The sequence below is a fragment of the Homarus americanus genome, unplaced genomic scaffold, assembly GCF_018991925.1.
Source record: "Homarus americanus isolate GMGI-L3 unplaced genomic scaffold, GMGI_Hamer_2.0 scaffold56333, whole genome shotgun sequence".
Lineage (NCBI taxonomy): Eukaryota > Metazoa > Arthropoda > Malacostraca > Decapoda > Nephropidae > Homarus > Homarus americanus.
Window position 1 is genome coordinate 11,924,766 of NW_024734940.1, and position 21,568 is coordinate 11,946,333.

The 21,568-nt window shown below is 40.6% G+C and overlaps 1 long non-coding RNA gene across 1 annotated transcript in view; it reads left to right on the forward strand.

Moving 5' to 3' along the window:
* Positions 1–1,215: 1,215 nt before the first annotated feature.
* The window catches only part of LOC121870670, a 46,099-nt gene continuing 25,746 nt past the window's right edge, over positions 1,216–21,568 (forward strand). The window contains exon 1 of the long non-coding RNA XR_006089746.1: positions 1,216–1,323. This is a non-coding gene — a long non-coding RNA (uncharacterized LOC121870670). The remainder of the gene's footprint in view (positions 1,324–21,568) is intronic.

The window sequence follows — 21,568 nt, forward strand, 5'->3', positions numbered from 1 at the left end:
ATTAAGGACCATTCTTGGAAAATTGGATCAGTTTTCCCTGAACTGCAAACAGGAAATACTGCCAATTCCCGCCACCACCTGTGATCCTTTAGTGTGGTTTATTTTACACTTTATTTGTCGAAATATTTCACAGACTTGACCTCGGGTGAAGTTGGCGAGCCAAGTATGCAGAAGGCATTTCCTTTAAGGACCGCTGTGTTTAGGAGCTGGGACATGAAGGTGAATGGCCTGAGTCTGTGATGCTCAGATCATTCACAAACCTCGTGGCTCTACTGCTTGAAGAGTGTGGTCGCTGACAGTGAGGACAAACAAGTCACAGCTAAGTATCCCTTCCTTGTACACTCTTGTCGGCACCTGTAGAGCTTGCTGCCGTGTCCGACTGTATATAATCTAAAAGGTATATACAGTGTACAGATTTGTGATCAAGTTAAGGTGACGGTTAGTGAGGGGGGCCCCGTGTGATGTCTAGGTCCTCCTCTGATTTTGTGTTGATATATTATTCTTATATATTTTATTTAGTGAATGATTAAACTGTTTGATGCGTTAGTACAAGTTAGGCAGACGCGTCACTCACCATCACTACTGCTGCAACGTTTACGGGATCTCTTGTTACTAAAGTGGTTTTGTATGATCAACTCACTCACTCAAAGTACACATGTACAGAAACACGAGTACTATACGAGTCTTGTTTTGTCAGTCTTTTAAACACTGTTTGGAGATTGTTTCATTCTAAACTCACATATTATTTTTAACAATATTCTCTACATAGTTACCTACATCTCTATTGGTATATGACAGTATAACCATAAACGTTTCGGAATGCAAAGCGGCAAATATTTATTTAGTTGTCAAAAAACTGCATATGGGAGATTTATGGATTTAGAGGACAATGGTTAATACTTAGAGCAATCATGTAGGTGAAGAATGACACAAAACACGGGTCACGTGGTCACTACAGGTCAGGCTGACCACGTGGGAATTTGTTTATGTCGCCAAATGACGTCACAGGTTTCTCACATGGAAAAAATGATTTAGTCTTGTATTGCTGTCCTGCGTATAGTTAATAAATAGAAGAAATACTGATAGAGACTATAAAGAATAATAAATTATTTTAAACTGAGGGAAAAAGTGTATATAACATCTGTTGGTAAGAGTGAGAACTAGTTTCTTAAACGCATTATATCGTCTAGACAATTTATTATGCGGTCGGCGGAGGAATACGGAGTGGAGTGTTGGGTTGAGTGTCTACGGTGACCGAGTGTTAGCTCTGTAAAATGGCTGATAGAGAAGGTGGAGAGGACAACCCGCAGCCGGGCCAGCCAAGTACGTCTCATGTTCCATTATTCCTTCCTATTTAGTTGATAACCTGCCAAATCTCCGCCATAAATCTGCCAAAACTGGTGTTGGAGAGGTTGCCAGGCTCCGACCACCAAGATGGCAGGCTATCTCACCTGGGATGATATGCAATCTTATCAAATTTTCTTTGTTCACACACCCCGGTATTTACATTGAAGTACAAATATTAAATTTAACGATATTTCCTAGCGCTTCATTTATGTAGATTGAGTTGTAAGGCCAATACGCGGTGGTTGTAGGTTAGTGAAAGATGGTGGTGAATGTGCCTGTGGCATGTGTATTGACGTGGACCAGTGTTATCCATCTAACTCTTCAACAGTAACCCTTCACCGGCTGTCACCTACCTACCTACATAACTACTGCCCACCTGGCCGCTCCAAACTTCCGCACCTGTAAAAAATAATAAAAAAACTATTCCCTTAGCAGCCGTTAAATCCTAGTGTGGTGTAAACTGTTAGCTGGGACAAACGATCCTCACTTTTTTCTACTCCATTGAATAGAACTTTAATTCAGGTGGTAATGATACCAAGCTTTTAATTCACCCCAAGTCACACACACACCCACCAGTGAGGGTTATATACTAACTCAAAAGTTCTTCAACGTTATTGATCTACAAAATTGTTTAAAGTAATGTAGGTTAAGAAAGCTTATTAACACTAAATTATCATAAAGAATTAGTATTACATTCCTGATATAACGTTACAGTAGCCGGGGTTGTTGTAACATAGTATCAACACAGGTAACATGTCCTGTTGTAACTTTATGCAAGTGTTAGGGTTTGTAATTTTAATATAGTGTTTGACTTAAGTTACTGAGAATGGTGTGTGTTGTAATGTATGAAAGGATAACTTGGTGATTTTATTGTTTCTGGAAAAATATAACTTAGTGAAGATATATGAGTGATTATGGTCTCTGTAGCTTTAACACCAGTGGGAAAAGGTCACAGGAAGTTGCTTTTTTATTTCCCGTTATTTTTTTAATGTAATTTACTGATATAATTTGGTAATGAGTATAATTAACGTGTCTTAATCTTCAGGCAAAGCTTCAGAGATTGTCAACATAACCCAGGAATCAGTGATGTAATTTATGATGGCATAGGACATGAATTAACCTAACCTAACCAAAGATAACTTGAGGTTGTTAGGTTGTGTGCTGTTGATTCTTGTCGTCTGCCGTCATTTTGTTGACAGGATTGAGGTGGGTTGCACGGGACTTAGAAATATTGTCTGCGCACATTGACGTTTATTTCGCCGTGTTCCCCCAATAGCGTTGTCTTTAAGATAATATATGAAAAAAACAACAACTACAGATCTTATGAAAAATAAGAAATGAGAGCAATAAGAAGAAATAAAGTGGCAATCCTCACCTCTAGTCCCTTATCCTTACTCGGTAATCAGAAAAATTATATAATTTGGTGTTTTTAAAGATATAGATAGAATGTATCAGTTGTTTTGTTCACTCATCACATTGTATAAGACAAAGATTTATTTTAGAAGTTCACGCTAAATTATATTTTAGGTTAATAATGTAACAAAAATACTGTAAATTGATTGTATCTCAGTACAGTCCATTTGTGGTCGTGTCTCAAGTTTCTTGCATAGTTACTTAGAATGTGGGAATTAGTATATAATAAGTTATATACAGTACATGAGTTTTATATGGTGGCATTCTAAGCTGTCATTTTAGATACCTGTATACAGTAGTACCAAATCAAGCTTTTGGGTATAAAGTTGTGTTCCTGTTTGTTTGTATGTTTTTGCTTATGAATGGTGTAATACTAGTTTAGGGATGTGAACTAACTACTGTAACTGTTTACAGGGTTAAGGTAACATTGGGCACTCACCACACCAGTGGCCACAAACACATAACTGCCCATGTCCATAACACATGTTCCCACAGGCTGGTGCTCTTGTGTTCAAAAATTCCTGTCAAAACAAAATTTGTAGACAATTCTGTCAATTGATAAAAAGAAATACTGAAGATGTGATTTGCTGTTCTAACAACAGATACTTTGACTTTAGTTTGTTTTATAAAACAGCTAATAGGCTACCGCCTGTGTGCTCTGCTTGCTCCCGTAAATGAAAACAAGTCATCACTGAACCAATGTCAGATTTTAGCAAAATTGGTAATTTTTGGTGGCCCATATCTGTTGAAGTCAGATTTAGTTCATTGTTTATTTTCATTCACTGAATTGTGCAGACATGCAAAGGCATTGGCCTACCCGGTACTTTGTAAGTACAGGTATACTGTACTGCACTCTACCAAATAGATTAAAACTATGCTGTAATTTAAACAGCGAGTCGCATCTTGAAATGGAGAGCAGTTTGGTATACTGGGCATACTTTGTTGTTGTACAGTAACTTAATAAGCTTGTATGTACCCCAATGTACAGTATACTGTATACTCTAATGCACTGTATATAGTGGTACCATTGATTATTCTGGCAAAAGTGGTCCTAAGGCTTGCTGGAATAATGTGATTTTACTTGGGGGCTGATGTATGCTGTACAGTATAACTAGATGCCCTTCAGAAGTTGCTGAATAAGTCAGAAAATATTAGAAGTGTGTACAGTATTGTGTATTACATTTAGATGAAATTTTATCCATGGACATTTTCTATAATGCTGGTAGAGTAGAGTAAATTTTGGTTTATTCCTGACGTTTATTCTTACAAATATTCTAGCTTTATTTTACAATAGTTATTTGAATATAGTAATTGTGTTATTATATTAATGGGTGTTTTGATAAAAGATTCATAATTGTTTTAATGTCTGCTAATTTGTAAATGACTTGTGTCATATTGTGCAGGGACATGTATTTGGTATGTCCAGGTGTCCTGTGCTGAAGACATGAGTTGAACTTGGCAGTAATCACTATGAAGAGTCACACATTGGTCATGCCTGTACAATATACTTAATTACTGTGATACTTTATGCATGTCCCATTATAACCAATGGCTACTGTAGTGTATTAGTTATTATCTTATAATTTGTTAACTTCAAATTGTGCTGCAATAGTAAGGAATTCTCAGGGAAACCTTGGCTTCAAATAAATAACAGAGATTAAAAGTTGTAGAGACAAGAGAAGATTTAGATGAGGGTGGTATTGTTGGCTTGCAATCTTTGTCAGGTGGTTCTGTGTACAGTAACTTGGCCTCTGGTTGATATCTTAAACTGGATGGTAAACAAGGCACCTCACCATAACCTTAGTAATTTGAAGTCATCTTTCTTTAAGTATCTTCAGTCTGTGGTATGGTGACGAACCTGTTCTGATCTCTACCTGTGCTTTGGATGTTTACTAAAGACAGGTACAGGTAGATCAGGTGCAACAGTTGTCCTAAGAGAGTGGAGGTCTCTGCCATCTTCATCTTACCTGTACATACAGTAGTTCTTTGCCAACTGTTACTGAGTGAACTTCATAAGACTGGTTCTCCCCAGGAGCTAAGAGTCCCCCCACTTGACATTTCAGGAAATAAGATAGTCTGGTGCTGTCAGCTAAATGATATTGCTGTTTGGTTTTTTGATTATTATTGTGAAAGGTTTGTTGAGAGTGTTCTGTTCTTCAATGTTCTCAAGTTCATGCCAGATCTTATGCTGGGGTGACTAGCCTTCAGACCCTACACCAAGTGACGTAAAGTCTCAAAGGTACAATACTGTACCTCAATCTACTTTATTTTTTATTATTTTTTTTACTTATGACTGGGTGCTAGAGCTGGCTTACCCTGAATATTGGTTGACTCACATATGAGATTACTTGTCGCCTCTGGAAAGTGGGAAGCCATTTGGTGGTTCTAAGGGGATTGTTGGACAACCAGTCTTTGCTGGGTGACATATCTGAACAGTACATTAAATTTCCCTAAGAAACCTTAGATAAGGCGTATGTCACTCATTTTGCTTATATAAATTGGTTCCAAGGCCTGGGACTCATTCTAGGAGCTCTTTGAGAATCAGCTTAAGTTGGTCCTGTTGATCTGAAATTACCCTACAGGAGGATTCAGCAGATCAGCCATTACCTATACAGTATCCTGTGTTCTGTTAACCACGATGGGAATTTTGTTTGTTTATGTATGGTTTTCATGATTGTTATGTCATTCATAGGATCTGTGAGTGAAGCAAGTTGGGTAGTGTATTTAGTTAAGACAGTTTTGTCAGGAGGGACAATTGAAATACTTCACCTTTATTTCCACTCAGTTATTCCATCAGTCACATTCTGCAGCTACCTGGTACTGTATAATATCTCCATTGGTGCATTTGGCATCTCCAGGGCATCCCTCTACCCAGGAGGGTAGTGTGGGTTTAGAAACTGTACTCTGTGAATATGATAAGGGTTAAGCTCGTTAAAACCTTACAGTTCAGTGTTACGGGGCATATCTGCTGTGTTAACAATGATTTGTTTGTGAGTTGTTCTGTTGTGATTGATAACAACATGATTCATTGAATCACGTTGCTTGTTGCCGGTCAGGTTTCTGTGACATGGAATGGAAATTGATTGGGACCACATGTTCAGTGTTCCTACCAGCATAGGTTGTTTCCTTAGTGATGGGAGTTGCAACTGTAGCTGGTGTGATATATGTAGCTACAGACTAGGTAGACACACCTGACTTTTAGATCGCCTTCTAGAGGTCAATGTTTGCTGTAAGAAAGGATGAGTAACACCAAGCTGTCAGTTAGGGGGTACCGGGTAGTCAAAGGTCCCCTGGTCTAAATGGTTTGTGCAGTAATCTGAGCTTCCTCACTTTGCTTGAATCAGTCCTCCATTTTTCATGCTATTTACTGTATGTATGTGTGTTTTATTCATTTAGACATTCAGTGTGAAGTTAACTGATCAAAAGAAACACAGTCATGACTGTCTTATGTATTCAAACATCCCCCGACTCAACAATATTTATACGTAACATTAAAATAAAGGTTTTAACTCTATTACCGCACAGTACTGTATTGTGCTTGTCATTGTATGCTGAATTCTGACCCTGTAATTCACTTATATTTTAGTTTTGCTTGTGGCATGGATTGCAAGTACTGTAAAAAAGTAATGTTCAGGACTGTTATATATCGTGTCTAGAATTATGTTGCACACCATATTAATGAACTGCAAATCTGCCTTTTGTGATTTTGTACAGTTAAGTATTTCATAAATGGTTTGAGAGAGTACGTCAATCCTTCCAGTCCACCTTGCCACATTTAAACATTGCAGTAGAGTGCAGATAATCATCCACAGTTGTTGATACAGTATTGAAAACATAAAAACGCATTGTACTGTACTATACTGTACTCTCTCAGTTTAATTTTGACTTTATCTCTCAATTTCCTTCATGTAAATTTGTCTCTTAGTCTTACAGAATACAAGTTGTCCCCATTAGAACTAGAGCAAACTGTTAGTTCCCTCTGCCCCCTAGAACTACCAGAGGCAATTACTGTCATGTTTTGAAGGAAATTAGTCCCAGTGAAACTGCTCATGGAAGCTATAGAAGGATTTTTACCCCCAGATCTTTTAAAGAGGTGGAAGGAGAGAGCCGAGCTTTCAGGTGTAGACCATGAATGGCTGTAACTGCCTCTGTTGATAAGAAATCTGGAATGATATCCTAGGAGTAGTTCACCTTCTGTGAACCCTCTGATGGAGGAAGACACGTGGTGAAAGTGGAGGGTTTTAGGGGAACACCTTATATGTTGTGTGTCTTTAGCCGTCTTGTTCACCTCTCATTCATTACCACGATTTTACAGATCAGAAATGATTTTATGGAATTCATAATAGTATAAACTAAGGATTGAATTTTGATATTGCATTTTATGATTGATGATGAAGCAAAAGACTTGGTTCTCTTCCCTCCTCCCAGGGGTATGGTTGGGTGTGGGTGGAAATGAATGAATGACCAGTGGCACACACAAGGTGTAACCCATAACTTACTGGTCACTTCTTTTCATATGTAGACCATTGTTTAGTAGGAGGTCCCCTGTGGTGTCCTGTAATGATTGGAGGAGTACGGTGTCAGCCTCTGGCCAACCTGCCTGTGCCAAGTGTTAGGTGGGCTCTTGTCAGGAAGGGTTACTTGCATTGTAAGTAATGAGTCACTTGTTGGCTTCCTGCCTTAAATATGGATTTGTGGAGTCAATCTGTTTACAACACTGTATACTGTACTGTATTATTAGTGAATGTATTAGAACAATCTGGGTAGTTTTGTGGATTATATATAAGTGTTCCCTTTAACATAAATGTCTTACGGTTTGTGTGTCCAACATTATACAGTACAGTATATGCCTGATATGTTTATTAAGAATGTGAAGTTGTTTGAATTAGGTAGTAGGTACACCCTTATACAGTACAGTAGTACATCTTTTAGTTTACATAGGTTCCATGTTACAGTAAATGGGATAAACTACAGCAGTTTTTAGTGATGACACAAGTACAGTACATATTGATTTTAAAGTTATTGGTAAATAAGAATATGTTGTATTTTCCTTTTTAGATAAATTAGACAATTTTTCAGGAATAATTTGAAGCAGCCCAAAACATTACATGAATAACTCGTGTTGTCTGGAGGTTACTGGTGTTGTCATGTTGAGTGTTTGTATTCCCATCGTGTCAGTAACATTGTCAGGTTTTAATTTTATTTTTATTTTTATTTTCAGGTAAGTGTGTTGCTGTTTGGGGTAGAGGAGGAGGAGGAGGTCTAAGTGATGCTTGTGGCCTGCAAGATGCTGTCAACAACTGCTATACTGAGGAATTAGACAAGAATGGCAATGGTAGTTTAAGTAGAAAAAGTTATGGGCTATAAAAGCTGAGTGGTGTGCAGTACTGTACTGTATTGGGGAAGCTCGTTGATAATCTGAGAATGTCTCTGCATGTACGGTACGGTATGTCGTAATTCATATTTCAATCATGCTTTTAATATTTTTATCACAAAAGAAAAAGTTAGCTTGTGTGTCTCTTAGTTATGTGTCTGTCTACAGTGTTTAGAAATATTCATGAATGAAAATTTTGTGTGGGGGATTTTATTTGCTCTGATCTTTTAATCGAACTGCACTACAGAACTCAGTCGAAAAATATCATGAAAGGTTTCTGTAATACAGCAGTGTGAAGACATTATTAATCAAGGTAAGACTAACTTTTTTACATTGGCAAGGTTGGCAGCTTGTTTATTAATGGTTATTTTGTGATTGTTTTCTTGGGAAAAATAATTACTTACTGGTACTTTATGTGGGAAATACTTGTATCTGTACTGCAGGAAAATAATTGTCTAATGTTAAAGTTACTATTCATGTGAATGCAGTAATAATCCACATCCAATCAGTGACATACTGTTCTGTACTCAAGCCACCTGTCTAACTACCATTCCTGATACAGTAATCTGATTAATTAATCACTGATGCTTCATTTAACTTTTATCTTCCTCTCAACTCAATCTTAGTATTTTATACAGTATTAAAATTACTCCGTTTGTCAGAGCAGGTTTTGTTGTCACACCTTGCTTCCTGTGTACTGCACACCACCCACTGACTCTTGCTTCCACTGCTGCTGTCTGTGACACTATTGTCCTGGAGGGGATGATATTCCTGAATTATACATTACATCTTAGGAAGCAAGTTACAGTATCTAGACTGGTGGGTCTCTGCCATCTCATACAGTGGAGATGATAAGGGCAGGAATGAAAGCATTGATTACTTGTTCGTTCTTGATATCTTATTCTTTTTAACTGCTAGCTTAGTGCTGATGTTTGCCAGAGAAGCCAAAGCCGAGAGGTGTATAGGTTGTAGCTAGTTAGTCAGTCACATGTAATATCATAAGTACTGTAGCCATCAATAATTGAATGTTTTCATCACTTTGACAATCTCAACATCATTGTGAGAAGTGGAGTCAAGTATTTGCTGTGAACTTCCCCACTATTGTGTTGGTCATTAACGAGGGATGTCTTGAATTTTTATCCTATCTTCCTTTACATTTCTAACCCAAACAATACTCCAGTACAGTATGACACTTTTTCCTCCTTATTTTCCTACACTTCAGATTTCAGTGAATCGGGTATTCCTAATCCTCCCATCAGACCCCTTAAGCCGTGGACCAGTTGGACGAGTCTCGTGCTCTCTCTGGGCGACGGCACGACTCTTTTGTTTAATAATGCTGTGGTGTCACCGAGGCTCCTGTGGATGCTTTCGCTGGTGTGTTAGGCATGACGTTGAATAATCCTTCACCATGTGGGTCAATGAGGTTTTTTTTTATTCCCTGTGTAGTATTTTGGAGTAATTACTGAACACCTGAATATTTGTACTGCTTTTACAAGTGGCTTAAGTGCTATGGCGATGTTGATAAATGTTTTCAGGTATACAGTACATTGTATATATTCTATTTTTGTATATATTCTATTTTTAGAATGTCCTCGGAATGAATCGTCACAGCCGAGCAGTAGCCTCTAATTGGGAGCGTCTTAGAGTGCCAGTTGTTTTGGGTTTCCCTAACCTGTTGGACGCAAACTTTTCACTGTTGTCGAATCATAACTTTTTTATTCGTTGATAAACTCTTGTACATTTTCATGATAATTTCATGTAAAATGCTGTAGAATCAACACAACAATGAGGTATTTATAAATGATAGTGGTTGGGTGTGGGTGTGTGATGCGAGGGATCATGGGTGTGTCAACTGTGGGGTTTATAGCGATTTATTTTTGAATGTCTTAATATCTGGCGAGTTTTTATTGAAAATAGTAATTATGAAACAGGTTAATAGGTGTATGAACCAACGTGTCATCTTCCATGTATAGTTGCACAGAGCATCAGTGTTTTGTTTGGCTTTTGTGCTTCAAACTTTGTATCTGAGGCTTATATGTTTTATCGTGCCAAATCTGGGTGGCTGGGAGAGTCAGATCATTGATGCTCAGGGCAATTGTCTCCATATTTAAGGTTTTTGACAATACTCTTATCACTTGAGTTACCTTTATTCCTTGGAAGTTTAAAAATGGGTTTGAAAATGCCTGTTGTGTGTGATTTATATGTTCAGTATCAGTACTTGAGCTGCCCCCTCCCATCTCACTCTTGTATGTACTGTACTGTATATAAGTAATGAGACGTCTGGAAAAAGAATACACCGTCTTTGTCAAGGTTTCATTTAATGTCGCAGTGAGTGATCCGGTGGCATCCCTTGTTTTATGGAGGTTCTTAGAGAAGTCATGTAAGGCTATTTGGCTTAAATCCAAGATCTGTAATACTGTACAACTTCCCATGCTCACTGAGTGGGACTCCCTCAGGAGTTATTAATGTTGAATAATTCCTGTTATATTTATGTTGCTCTCAGTCATAATGACTTGTTTGCTTGTTGTATTTCTAACATGAAGTAGCTTGAGAATATAACAATAATGTGTGTACTGATGACACAAAGTTTATTAAAGACAAACCCTTTGCTTGACTGTCTTGATATTATGGACAGTCATGATGATAATTAAAAATTTCACGATCTCTGCTTCTCTTTGGAGTCTTGGTCACAAGGAATGTACAGTACTGTATATACTTCACAGGTAGTAGCAAAATCTACTTGGACAGTACCTACAGTACATAATTTTTTGTTGCAGAGAACAGTTTCAATATACAGTAGGTGAGTGTGTTATTTTCCAAGATAATGTGTTTGGGAATGCAATAAGCAGCTTTGAGATGTTGTCTTGTTGCTGTCATTTCAGGAGGGGCTCTTGTATCCCCTCTCCTTATAGTACAAGTTTTGGTTTGGGTTTTCTTGAGCTTTCCTTTGTGCCTGCACCTGCATGGGTTCCAAGTACCTTGTACAGTCAACTACTAAAGTTCGTTGGCCTCTCCCCCTGAACCACGAACCCCGAGATTCAAACTCGTGAATCCGAAGCATTTATGGACACGATAATATATCGGTGTATTGCTTTGGGTTCGTGGGTCTGAATTTCATGGTTGGGGGGGGGGGTGAACAAACTTTAGCAGTTGACTGTACAGTACAGCAGTGTGTACAGTAAATGTTACACTTGTGTTGCAGTGCTTGGGAAATAAGATGCGTGTTATTTACTGTAGTTGATGACTGTTTTAGCCTGTTGTATTACTTTATTGAAATGAGTGTCTTGTTTATTATAAAACCCATAAATAAGATACTGTACTGTACCTGTAAAGTACAGTACTTGGTCCAAGTACAGTCAACAACGTTTATTTTCAGTGCCTATCACTCAGGTACTCGTGTTGCATTACTTCTTTACCTTTCCAGAGTAACAAGCACTAAAAGCAGCTCTTTAGGTATCCCAAACCACTCATATCAGTGGTCTTATATTTATGCTCATACTTGTACTACAGTGAGACCTTGGTAATGCAGACTTCAGTAATCTGGATTTCTGAACCTTGGCTGCTCACCAATCCTGCCGACTTTATTGTTTACATTTTATGTCAACATTTTTATTTTCCTGTGATTATGTTCATCTCCATTAATTTAAGCTGTCAGGCTTTGAAATGTGGTGAGTAGTTTAATGTTCTGTGGGCAGTAAAACAATTAAAAAAAATCTGACTTTAATATATTTAATAAAGAAAATTATTTTACTGTGCAAAAAACAGACTTGAAAAAGATATATTGTACAAGTAAACAGTGATATTATGGACGAATAATCTTTTGGTGTTAGTGCTGTTCTATACTAGTTTACATAAATCTGTCATCTATAGACTGTTTTATGCTGTTTAGTGAGATAGATAATAATTTAGTAAAACTCCTACAGTTGGTTCATCATGTAGCTATATAGACATACAGGTGTACAGTACATTATACATAGACATAATAGGTATACAAACATTGGTAAACAGTAAGGCTATTAAACCAATGACAGCCAACGAAGCCATCGGGTGCTTGCATACAGTATTGGGTCCTTTGTATGGGTGGGTACATTCATATACAGTATTTCACCTCCAGATCACTGCAAACACACAACTACTCTTCTGCTGTTCTAGTTTGTGAATCCATTGATCGTAGAAAATCGGAAAATACTCGCAGCTAATTTTCCAGATAATTACCTAAATAAACATTACCTGAATTTGTCTAACGAGATGGTTTAGAGAACAGTAGCTAGTTGTGTTGATAAAGTTATCTTCACAGTGTTACGGGAACAATGAATATACCTGTACTCTCACAATATGACATCGCGGACAAGGGATTTTGAGAACCCTACCGAGAAAACAGGAGTCGTGGCTTTCATTTATCGATCCGTGCCTTCGAGATACATTTAGGAACCAGTGTACAAAGGTGTGTCTGAGGCAAATACACATTGTACCTCATTAATAAAGTTGGGTACAGTTTTGTGAGAAGGAATGTGTGGTATGTGGACTGTGTATGTGAAGGGATTGGCAGCTTGAAGAATGTGAGGATTGTTTGGCATTTTTATTATTATTTTAATTTTTTTAAGATTTTATTTTTATAGGAATGACAAATTTATCAAAGTACTGTACAGTAATTGTAAAAATAATAATGATACCCGGATAAAGATGTAGGGGCACAGACGTCGGCGTAAACAACATACGTACCGTGCTATATTATTGAAGCATATTTCCATTTTGGCCGGCAGGTATAGAGGACCTTGGTGACTCCTTCACCGTGTTGACATATTTTTGTGTTGTAGGGGGTAAAGTTATCACAGATTTGAATGGCCACATTTCAGAGAATGTGGTTCTCTTGAATATACAGTACAGTACAGCAAAGAAGGTTATGAGTTGTGATAAATTTATGGAAAAAGACTTTTCTTTATATACATTAACGGTAAATATAATTATTTTGACCTTAAAATGATGTCTCGACTCTAGACGTGTGTTATGAGCTCAGTGGCTGTTGTCTAAATTATTAGCTGTATGGCTGTTATATTCTGTACTGTATCTGGTGGAATATTTATTGTTATATAGCACAGTACAGTTCCTTGTGTAGTGAAGAAAATACAGTAGATAACAATTATTTTACTTTATGCAAAGGGGAAACTTTTCCGGAGGGAGGAGTAAGACTGAGTGATGATGGCTATTTAAAGCTGTACAATAATTGTAAATGTTATTATTTTCATTTCATGAGGCTGACCAAACAGCTGGTTTATTCCATATCTCATTTTTCTTGTTACATTGCTCGGCTTTCCATAAATTGTAGTGTTTTATTAGTACAGTATATTATGATTTAAGTGTACGTAGCTGTTAAATAGCATACTTGCCAACTGTACCAGTTTTGGCAGTACTGTAATGTACTGTACTGGTTTTTGCATCTTGTACAAGTCCTGCTTTACTGCAATAATGTACCATTCTAGAATTGTTGTTAATACTATCTAGCTCTATGTTTATCTTATACTTGAGAAGACTGGGAAGAAAAAGAACAGAAAAGTTAAGACCGTCCTCCAAAAGACCTTATGACTCATGAAAATTTAAGAGTGGCTGGTGGGCTCTGCCCCTGGAACCAGGTTGGGACTTCAGGCAACCCTCACATTCCTTTGTTGGTGGCCAGGCTAGCTTTTGGTCCTCATCTTTGTATAGTACAGTATAGTATATTGTTGGCAAGTATGAGGTAGCAGCTTCACACACACACAAGATGTATGATAAGGAAGCCCAGGAGCTGATAACTGGCCAACTCCTTGCAGGGATAAGATAAGGTGAGGAGATAAGGCACAGTACTATAGTGCAGCAGCCTCCTGTCTCAACCAAGACAAAGCCCTTCTCCGGTCTCTTGCCAAGACAAAAAAAGTCCAAGTTGGTGTTTGTGGTCTGTCTCGCCGACTACTGTAGTCCTTGTGGAGTCTCCCGCAGGAGTGACACCCACCGTGTACGCTAAGGATGCTGGATAGTGAGTACGAACACTGTACTGTATACGTTCACTAAGACCCACCCACCCTGTTGAGGAAGTACTGTACTGTAGCATCATGACTCCAACACCCTGATTAGATTAACGGTCACCACACACACACACACACACAGTTGTTTTAAGTAAACATGAAGGACAAATTTTTCTTGAATGCTTCTGTACTAGGAAGCATTACCCCTGAACAACAATGATAATGTGAGATATACAGCACTGTATATTGGTTTCAGCATTAAAGTTTGTCTGTGAGGGAAGTGTTAGAGGAAGCATAATGTTCTCCCTCTTGTAATGAAGTCATCTTTATCACTGTACTGTGAGAATCCCTTGGCGTGGAAGTTACGTTGATTTAGGCTGTTTATACCATAATTATATACAGCACTTGATGATATAATGTACAGTACAGTAGTTATGGTGGGGGGGGGGTATTAGTGAAAGTGAGAGCTGTCATGGCAGTAGAGGATCATAGGGCCAGCTGATGGTGGAGAGCTGGGCATACCAGGGTAGAGGGTAGGTGGCTGGCTGGGCAAACTAGAGTGGAGGGGAAAGTGTGCCACGGTGGAGGGCCGGGCATATGAGGTTGGAGGGTAAGGTATGCCACAGTGGGGGGCCGGGCATGTGAGGGTGGAGGGTAAGGTATGCCACAGTGGAGGGCCGAGCATATGAGGGTGGAGGGTAAGGTATGCCACGGTGGAGGGCCGGGCATATGAGGGTGGAGGGTAAAGTATGCCACAGTGGAGGGCCGGGCATGTGAGGATGGAGGGTAGGGCATGCCACAGTGGAGGGGAAAGTGTGCCACAGTGGAGGGTAGGGTGTGCCAGGGAGAAGGCAGGGTAGAGGGCAGCAGGCGAGGTGGTAGAGAGGCTAGCCATGGCCCGTGGTAGAGGGGAGGGCAGGGCTGTGGTCTGGCCTGACATAGTTACGAGTTCAGTTTAAAAATACCCGCCCAGTTGCCCTCTGTTGGGGGTCTCGTGCGGCCTTGTCGTATGTGTGTCTGTCTGTGTGTTCATCTATCTTATAAATGATGCTGTAGGTATATTCCAACTTCGAAAAAATAAAATTGCCGCCTGCACGTGAAGAGGTGGCCATCACCCCGGCTTTGTAATGATAAACCATTACTAATTGTGAACAGCAAGTTAGGAAATGTTAAGTTTGACGTCTGTAGAGATTTCTTACTTGTAATGCTCATCATATCTTTCTTCAGGATAACTTACTGATTGGGCTTTACTTTCAGCCCCCAGCTTATTTCATCTGAAGATTGGTCCTCCCAGCTTATTTTATCTGATACGCTATTCCAGCTTAAATCACCTGAAGAATAACTACCCTTACATTACCTAACCTAACCCCTTTGAAGCAGCATTAGGGTGGTAAAACTTCATGTGAAATAAGCGGAGAGGGAGGAGGGGGCTAATCTTAATGTGGTGTTATCGAATTTTTAGCCTCATGTTATGTGAAGGTGACGTAGACGGGAGCAAGAATAATTAATACTTCCCGCCCGCCCGGCCTCCATAAACCTAGGGAATGCATTACGTGCAGTGTAACCTCCATTTAACGGACTGTATAGAGAGAAGAGTCCGTTATATCGAGGGACCGCTTTATGAGGCGTTACCGGGAACTAATACCTGGAGGCCTATAGTATGTGTCGCCTTCAGTGGCGCCAAGGGAGGAAGGTGAAGTGAGCTGAGAGAGAGAGGTGGTGCTGGTGTTTGGCGTCGTGACTTGCAGTGTGTGTGTGTTTAAGAGGGGGGTGAGGAAGAGGGAGAATTAGGCCTAAGGATACTACACCCCCCCCCCCTCACCTCTTCCTTCCTCTCTCTCTCTCTTCTCCTCCTCTCCCCTTCCTTCCTTCCTCTCATCCTCCCCTGTTCATTTCGTCAGCCCCCTCACCCGTTCAGACTCCCTCTCTCATCGTTCTCTTCCTCCCCATAATGGCTGTATCGTTGACTGGGTCCTCCTCTTACCTCCTCCGTGATAGGCTGAACGGTGGTTGGTCTCTCAGGTCTTTTATCTTAGGGCTGGTGATAAAGGGCTGGCCAGTAGCAGTAAGCCTAACACATTATTCCCTACTTGATGCCTAAAACCCCGCCCCACCCCGCCCCACCCCACCCCACCCATCCCTCGGAGCTGCTCTCATTGGTGGCTTGGTCATTGATGCTGCCTCTGGTGATGGCTTGGTGCTATTGGTGGTGATAGTGGTGGTAGGAGGGTTGTGGTGTATAGCAGGGGTGGTTGGGTGGTTGTGGTGTGTAGCAGGGGTGGTTGGGGGGTTGTGGTGTGGTGGGGATGTAGGGGTAGAAGTGTGTGTGTCCGTCCTTGCCTTTCTCCCCCCCTCCCCCCTTTTCCTGTCCCCATTCGTCCTCCTGACCAGTACAGTACATCACCACCGTCTTCTTTTGTCGGCCCTTTCCACTCCTCTCTCTTTCTCTCTTCCATCCACGTTCACCCTTCCCACTTTATCCGTGCCATTCTTCTCCCCTTCTCTTGTCCTTTCCCTCATCTCCCCTCCCCCTCCAGATTCGTACCCTACCTCACTTCCTCTATTTTTTCTCTTCCTTCTCTCTCACCCTTACCTCATGTCGGCTTTGTTTGATCTCTCTCTCTCTCTCTCTCTCTCTCTCTCTCTCTCTCTCTCTCTCTCTACAAGGTTTTAATGTACTCTTCCCTACTATACTGTGTTTGTCTCTTGATCTTAACCCACAACTAGGAGGTAAAACTCGTGTGTGAGGGAGAGACTGATGCATCCCACGTCGTCAACTTGCATGGGTCCATCTGTTTGTCAGCATCGATGATAATAATTCCCCTACTTATCTCTTCCCCCCTTGCCCTCCCCCCCTCCCTTGCAGTCAGATAAACCCAAGGTACAGTACAGTACAATAATGGTCTTTTGTGGTTTGTTCACACTGTAACTACCTTGTTTGACCATTAACTTATACCGTAATCTCACCTAATCCCTCATAGATTTTGGTAGTTAATTATGTCACAGATCAAGGTTAGGTGACAGTTGAAGATCATTGTTTGTGACTTGTCTTTCTGAGCCTCTGGAGTACTTGGTGACCGGTCCCTTCTGCTGGACACACACACACACGCTGTATACCTCACAGGTCCTCTGAATGATACCAGGACCTTCACAACCTGTTCAAAAGGCCACCATACCTCACTAATGATGCCATATATCTCAAGAGACTCGTAATTGATCGTAATAATGCCAGGTATTTCACAGGTTTTCGTTATGTACAGGTGACTCACAAGTGCTTATATAACTCACGAAGCTCACGATAACAGCAAGCAGAAGTGGACAAGGCCTTTCACCTGAGTGTTCGGAGTGCTGTAGGTAGGGTTAGGGATGGGGTGTATAGGAGCGGTCAGTGGCCCATCTAACTCCTTATGGTACAGTACACTTATCACCTTCCTGGAGTGATCAAGACACCAGAGGCTGTTGCGTTCTGTTGATGATAGTCCATGATGGTGGATAGTATTTGTGGACTGAAGTATGTTAGTAGTAGTGTTATTATTATTACTACGGGCGGAGGAACACCCAAAGGTGGATTCCTGGTAAAGAGGTCGTTGATTTTTCAGTTTAAAAGTCCTTGTTTATCGGAGTCCTGTACTGTGTGCGTGTTGAGAAGTGAGTTTTTTTATTTATTTTTTTTTACGACGGTGGAGTCAAGGAAGGTCAGTGTCTATTAGGTATTTTATTCACTGGACTGTTTAATAAGATAGATATTTTATTAAGTTAATTGAGAAATAAACATAACAGGTACAGATGTAATGGTAAACAGTATACGAACACCACTCGGGATTACTGTGCCTTAGTTGCGTGAGGTCGTCTTGTACTTTGCTTAAGAGAAAAGTATTTTTGAGGTGGTAGGTAACTTATAATTTACCATCGATAGCTAAGGATTGTCATAGTGAAGGTATCATTACTATAGCGAGGTTGGTTGTGGTCGACAATACTCTATTATAGTCTTTGAAGTGACCGGCTGTGAGGATGAATAACTAAATCAACTTGAATAAATAACAATGAATAGATAAATACAGTAAATATACGTCAGATGGTTGTGTCGGCCATGTTGAGCAGCGGGTGTGGTGTGGTGTGGCTCCGTCAACTAACTGGAGCATCAGCGGCCACACACCTGTTATATCAGGCTGTGTAATGGCGCCGGACACCACCAGGATTCTCGGATATTTGTTGTATTGGCATTTTTTGCCTCTTGTTATCCCTGTATAAGTATTTCCTTCTATGTGTGTTTGTGCACAAGTATATAAGTGCGTATATTTATGAGCATGTGTTGCTGTGTGTGTACAAGTGTGTATGTGTACGCGCGCGCGTATGTGTGTGTACGTGGGTGTGGAGGGTCATCGACCCCAAGAGCTGCTCTACACTGGGAGAGGAACGGGCGGGCGGGTCTTGTGGCAGTAATCTCGGCAGAAACATCATGCTAATACACCTCATGCACTGTATAACGTCCTGTATGAATAATAATTGTTAACTATGAAGAGAGAGAAACAAGATGAGGCAGTTTGTGTGGTGCCGTGTTGGTGAAGCAGTGGGTGGCGGACGGGACGACTCACCTCCCGTCCCGTGGCCTTGACTACCCTCAGCTCCGTAGACTTACAGTACACACACCACCCTCCTGTACTGTTTGTTTATAAGTCACCTCCAGCACACACCCATTTCTTGGATTATTTGTTGTTGTTGCCTCTAGTTGTGTACAGTTAAGGAATAATAGCTGTAGGTGAGGTGTGTTATTACTAATGAGTTGTTTTGTGTGTTACTGGGTGATACAGGATCAAACTCACCTCAAGTATGTGGTCATGATGTAGCCCAGCACCCTCACACCTACAGTAGCTCCACCACCAGTCCGGCTATACCACACCAACTACACCACAAGACTAGGTATAAAAGAACATAGATGAAGAATAAAGACGGCATTTTTGTTTATGTTGTGGGTACGTATTGTGGATGTTAGGTACAGTACAGGATGGATTGATCTCTGGCAGGAAGTTGTTCAGGTAAAACGAGTGTATTGTTTAAACACTTCTTGTATATCTCTCGTAGTCGGTGTTGTTCTTGGTTGTAGGAGTAATTCATTATTTTTTACACGTTGATGATGCATTCATGTTGAAGCACAAGTCCAGGAAAGAAATACAATAAGAACTTCAATATTTTACCACCAGTTCCGTCCTCTGTCATTGCCTTCAGGAGAGCTTATAGAAAACGACGGGGATCATTGAGCAGGGTAGACTTGGCTAAAATGAGAAGCGTTGAAAAGTGGTGGGATGTTATGTACTTGGTTGTATCTGTTTCTCTGTACTCACGATGATAACCAGGGTTGGGGAACAGGGAGGGAGTTGACTTACTGTAGACTTGAGAGATCACCTGTAGAATCTCCATCCTAGCTTATTTTACCTCACCTAACCTAACCAAACACTAATGGGGGGAGGTAATATTCTTCACGTCTCTGCATGTTGATTTAGGTAAACAGTGTCACCTTGTGTTCGTTTTTCCCGACGTAGAGTTCCAGCAGTAGTATAAAGAAGAACGTCCTGTCAGAGGCCTGCAGGTATGAGCCACTCTTGTCATCATCGTTGTCATGTGCTGTGTTAATAGGTACCCCCTCCCCCCTCCCTTACCCCCACACACCGCCATTATTGTGTGGCGACGTGAAGAGACTTAACTTCCCCCACAGCCTCCAGAGTGGTCCGTGTTGGAGGGCGTGGGTCTGTGAGGTACATACTGGGCAGTCCCGTTTACACCCAGCCCCTATCGCTCATATATCCACCCAACCTATGTTTGAAGTTATCCAGCGTATTCGAGTTAATGATGATGTTTGGTAACTTGTTCCACTCATCCACTACTCTATTTCCAAACCAGTGTTTACCTATTTCGCGCCTAAATCTAAATTTGTCTAATTTAAAACCATTGTTACGAGTTCGCTCCTGGTTGGATAGTTTGAGTACCTTTGTTATATCACATTTGTTTAGCGCTGACTTCCATTTATACACCTCGATCATATCACCCTCTGAATTCTTTCTAGGGATTTTATATCCATTCTGTAGTACGGTTACCAGAACTGAACTGTGTAATCCAAGTGAGATCTCGCAAGCGCAATATATAGTTTTAGGATAACCTCGCTAGTCTTGTAACTAAGACTCCTTTGTATGAACCCAAGTACTTTATTAACCTTGTTTCGAGGAAATACACATTGTTGACTAGGCTTAAGATTTCTACTTATCATTACTCCCAAATCTTTCTCACAGTCAGTTTTCTCTATAACACCGTTGTTCACCTGGTATCTGGTTTCTTTGTTGTCATCTCGTAGACTAAGTACAGTACTTTACATTTGTCTCAGTATTGCGTTTAGTTGTATGATTATAGTGAATACTTTCTGTGTATGAGTGATAAAAGCCCTGTGTGTGTGGGTGAGGCTGGTGCCCTGGTTGTGGTATAATACTGTAAATGGATGGCGGGCACGTGAGCAGGGTAAGATGAACCAGAAGGTGGACGGTGTGACGGCTATTCCTCCCCAGTACGAAGTGAAACCCAGCTACCAGTTCCGTATGCGGGTGATGCCTCCTTGTTAACCCAGCAAAGAAAAAAAAAAGGCTATTTGGGCGAAAGTATTTATAATTTGGTTATGACTGCAAGGAGTGAATGTTAAAACCAAGTGGTGGAGGGGTGAGGTAAGAGCCTTCGTGGTTCCCGTGTTTTGACTAAATGTTTGGCTGTGTGAGGGAAGAGTGGAGTATTGGGGAGGTGGAGGTAAGTCGTGGTAGTGGTGGTAGTGGTGGTAGGATATCATGGGGGTTATATTAGCAAAAGGAATATTAAGTTGTGGAATTAGTATAGTCGTGAGGGTTAGTGATGATGGTTTTGTGGTAGTAGTAGTCGTCGTGGTGGTGTTTGTGAGGTGGTGAGGGCGGTCGTCACTCTTGGGTGGGGTCGTGGCGGGGTAACGTGTCTTGAGAGTTCTTTGTTTACCTTATCATCATGTAGCTGTACCCTGACTACACAACACGGGGGTACAGAACTACACCTTGTCCTCACCAAACTACAGCTGTATTTCCTCACTCTTGAAATTTTTAGGTCATTTGGTGAGGGTTCAGTCTTGGAGTTTATATTGTCTTTTGTTACGCCTTTTGTGTGTGTGTGTGTGTGTGTGTGTGTGTGTGTGTGTGTGTGTCCCAACATTCGTGATCTTGATGATAAACAGCACAAGTAGGACGCTGCCAGCTTGTTACTATAGCGACAGTGCTCTTCATGCTGGTGTTGCCCCCCTTACTTCACTCACCTCTACCTACCTGCCTTACCTTCCTCACCTGTTCTTGATGATTGTTTAGTTGGCTAATGATGATTGTTCGTTTGTTGATACTGGGGCGATTAGTTTCACACACACACACACACACACGAG